Source organism: Haliotis rubra, unplaced genomic scaffold (genome assembly GCF_003918875.1).
Source record: "Haliotis rubra isolate DU_JTF1 unplaced genomic scaffold, ASM391887v1 Scf92, whole genome shotgun sequence".
Taxonomy (NCBI): Eukaryota; Metazoa; Mollusca; class Gastropoda; order Lepetellida; family Haliotidae; genus Haliotis; species Haliotis rubra.
This window is the reverse complement of record NW_025767657.1, coordinates 277864-282129: the sequence shown is the minus strand read 5'-3', so window position 1 is coordinate 282129 and position 4266 is coordinate 277864.

Below are 4266 nucleotides of genomic sequence, written 5' to 3'. Positions count from 1 at the left end.
TCATATCTTCCTACGAACCTTTGTTCTAATACGGCCACATTTCCCGGTTCTCGTAAAATGCCCTAGCGGCAAAAGATCGCAACACGAATTATCTCCCTTCTTTCTATCCAATCAGAACACCTGTTACATCGACTTAGATTCAACTTGACTAACACACGCAAATGTGGGGCCACAAATATCCCCCATCTGCCGGGGACTTGTGTTGATGTTACACACAAGACGTTTAATGGCTAGCTTGTCCGTTGTCAACGAAGGCGATGGAGACGCCACTGATCCGCCATAACATGACTGAGTTCTGTCTAGTAGAAACGTTTGCGCATCGCGCAGGGGAAGAGGTTTAGTTTTCTCGAAGCATACGGAAATTACCGAGGCCTTACCGAGGCATAAATCTGATGGCCTCCAATCACGAGTCTTGAACGCTCACACCATGAAAGGGCCGTATTAGAACAGAGGTTACGTAGGAAGATATGACAGGAGTAACCTCTGTGGGAAGAGAATGCAAGGTGGATGGCATTGTTTCCATTTAATGATTTACTCTAATAAACAATAAGAACACCTGTAAGAATCTTAGTTATGTTTTATACTTTATTTTACTCTTAGTCCATTATAGCTCTGCACAGTCACTCATTCTCAATAAACCGTTGCATTGATGTCTCTGGTTATTTATCCTAAAACAACAGTGTCCTATTAAGCTCCAATGATGTGATCGTTTTGCAGATTTTGCAGAGTATGTTATAACTGTGTCTCCAATTTTCATGCAACACACGACTAACGTCATAAATACATTGACGCAAACAATATTTACGGAGTAAAAACAATTATTTGGGTATATTTTAAGTGATAATACTGTACTTTACAAGAAAACAATATTTGGTTCTTACATAAGAATCGTTTAATGTTTCTACACTCATTTTATGTGTCATTATTCAATGGTTATGGTTAAGGATGTAACGTACGTGACCACCAACTGTACCTCATCTTGAGATTAAATAAATATAGTTCATTATTAAAATAATGCATGAAGTTGTTTTTATGCAATATGTCATAAAATGTGTCAAGTTCGACAAAATATGGGATCAATAAGGACAAACTTGTACATGACAGAAATGTACGTTACCGTAATGTACGTTACCATCAGATACCAAACTGCCAACAACAGGGCGCTGAACGTGAAACAGCTTGTTTTGAAACATAAGACAGCCGACCACATCTTACGACTTACAAGATTATCAACAAATTTTGGTAAGTGCTTTGGGTGTCTTTTGTCAGGATAATGAGGTCGACTAAATATCTGAAAAGTCACTTTATCTGCACATTGGTTCCTCATCTGTAGCACGTACTTTCTGAAGAAATGTCATATTGGTGAATCTTATGTGAAATACGTTGTATGGGTGTTACTGAATAAGTGTAATGTACGTTACAATTGGTAGCATATATTTGACCGAATTGTCAAATGAAATTTCAGTGATACTTATATGATATCTTGTGAAGTAAATGTTATCTTTTGAAGGACATGTTGACAACTCTATTGATTCATATTAATACCATTCTTGTTTGCATTAAGATCCATGGAAACCTCCATAACATATAATTACCACTGCTAGTCTTTGTTGATAGTATCATGACACATTCCGGACAATGTGCTAAAGTAACATATTGTCAAGCTGATATATTTATGACAGACAGACTTACTATGTCTACTACTTAAGCTATTTAACCTGTATTTATGTGAATCTGTTACTAAGAAACACATGCACAACATCTGGTAACGTACATTTCTTCAAGAAGAAGAAATATATGTTTCAGTGGCACAAACGCGAAGATGTAATCTGGACGTCGCGATTAGATATTTTGCGTAAAGTAGATGATCTAGTTCCTACTGGCAAGTCTCAGAGAATGTTGAGCGAGTGAGTGAGTTAAGATTTAAAGTCACATCGGCAATATTTCAGCCATATCCTGACTACCAACAAGCAATAATTTTAGACAAAATACAGGTAAATCAGCGAAGGACAGTAAAACCAACTAGAACATCACAGATATAAGTATATAACTAGTATGTAATTCTAAAACAGCTTAATTACTGAAGACAAGACAATACGGGCACGGGCTATACATCGCCAACAACTGAAGGTAGATCACCATACTAGGAACCATGGGGACTTACAGTGCTTTTGCTACCTGCATGGACCCTAGCTGGATTTACACCACCCCTTCAGCCGCTGTAACAAATATACCACATTTAAAAAGGTGGAAAGTTGAAATTGACTTTGAAGGCTTTGGGACCTCTGTGTCCTCTCAAGAGGACAATGATTTTACGATACTTTAACCCCCTGTGAGGATACAGCCACTAATAATCGTAGTTTACTGTTGCTTATTTAAAATATCATTTATAAAATATCATTTATGTATTCACAAAACATATGGTTCAGAATTTATCTAGTAATTCTATTTCCTTTACAAAAACAATTATTACATGATAATTATTATTATAAAAAGGTCCTTGATTGTTTTGACATTGAAGTATTTGTCCCTTGTGATGGAAAAATCAATAGAGTCAATCAGGACATGCTTGACCGTGATTCTCTCATCACAGGGGATACAAAACGCAGGATCATCACCTTTTAACAGGTATTCATGAGTATATTTTGTATGGCCAATGAGACATCGTCGCATGATGACCTCTTCAAATCTGGACTGACAACCCAAGTAGGTGTAACTAATATAGGGTTTTATGGCATGTAATGTATTGATACCTATTTGAGTGTCCCACTTCTTCTGCATCAGATCACGGGTGTACGATCTAATGACAGCTGTGTATGGAATAAGAAATGGTGTCCCAGATTTGTTGAGTGCTGCCTTAGCAGCAAAATTAGCCATTGTGTTACAGAGAATGTTGAAGTTGGATGAAAACGAAATAAACTTGGTTGTGCAGGCATTTCAATCATGGATAGATTCACTGTAATGTACGTTACTTGAAACGGAAGTGTTGGTCACATATTGTGGAACAATTGTTTGTTCAAGTTAATTTGCATTATTGCAGTTTGAGTTCTTTGCTACATAAGAGTAATTGCGTCAAGCAAAATCAAAACATTTTGATATATATGTTGAATACATCGACTTATTGTTTCAACTGAAATGTACGTTAGCTGTTTATGATTTTAAATTGTCAGTCTAATCTTTTGGATTTCATGTCAATTACTTTTAACATACTACGGAAACACATCTACTGTACTTTTGAGGTGTCAGGAGTATATTTTATATGTGCGAGTCACATTTGACATTATACGCAATTCATTGTAATGTACGTTACAGTTTACATCATTCTGAGTTGGGTGAATAAGCTGTGAACAAAATAGTTTAAACGTTTTTTGTAGTCATTCATTTTCTATAGCTAAGAAAATGAATGACTAGAGACCATGCAGGTGAATGTACGAGACATGACAGTTAGACCTAAACGTATCAAAACTGATTCACATACCCCATATATGTGTTGGGTTGCATTTCCAGGGACATGTTCTTGCTTTCTAATGATTATTTTGCAACCAGACAATGCTAATATAAGATGCCTTCAACAAGATGAACTAGAAAACTGCAACATGATGTGTTGGTATGTTCATTACACCCCAGATGTAAGTGACACGTCACATTTATTGGGGTATGTGAATCAGTTTTGATACGTTTAGGTCTAACTGTCATGTCTCGTACATTCATCTGTGTACTGATACTAATGATTTAAACAGAACTACATTCAAAGATTGATAGGTTGCTGGTAACGCACATTACATGTTCCAAATTTGCTGATTAGTGCTGGTAAAGTTGGATGGAGATTTCTGAATAAAGGAATTGACTTTATATGCTATTTTTTTCTGTTCCGTATACTTGAAAACCTTCATAACATAGACAACGTCTTTTAATTCCAACTGCGTGACATTTATATTTTTCAATTTGCGTGTGGTAAATGCAACGGTTTATTGAGAATGGGTGAGTAAGCCTTGTTACTTTGTTCTCTGGACAGTCTTCTGGATCGCCAGATCATTGGTCAGCAAACGGTTGAAATCGGTCTTCCTACAACGCATGGCATGTATTACAGATGTACCATTGCACAAATAGTAGAAAGTTATGTAGTTACACAACCCAAAGCGGGCCTCAAATTATGAGCGTCGAGCTTCGTACAGCGCGGCGCTGTGTGAGAAACGGCGTCGTCAAAGTTTGTTACGCGCTGCAGTGGAGCTTGCGTCGATTTTTCTTATCAAGGGAGTTAACCGT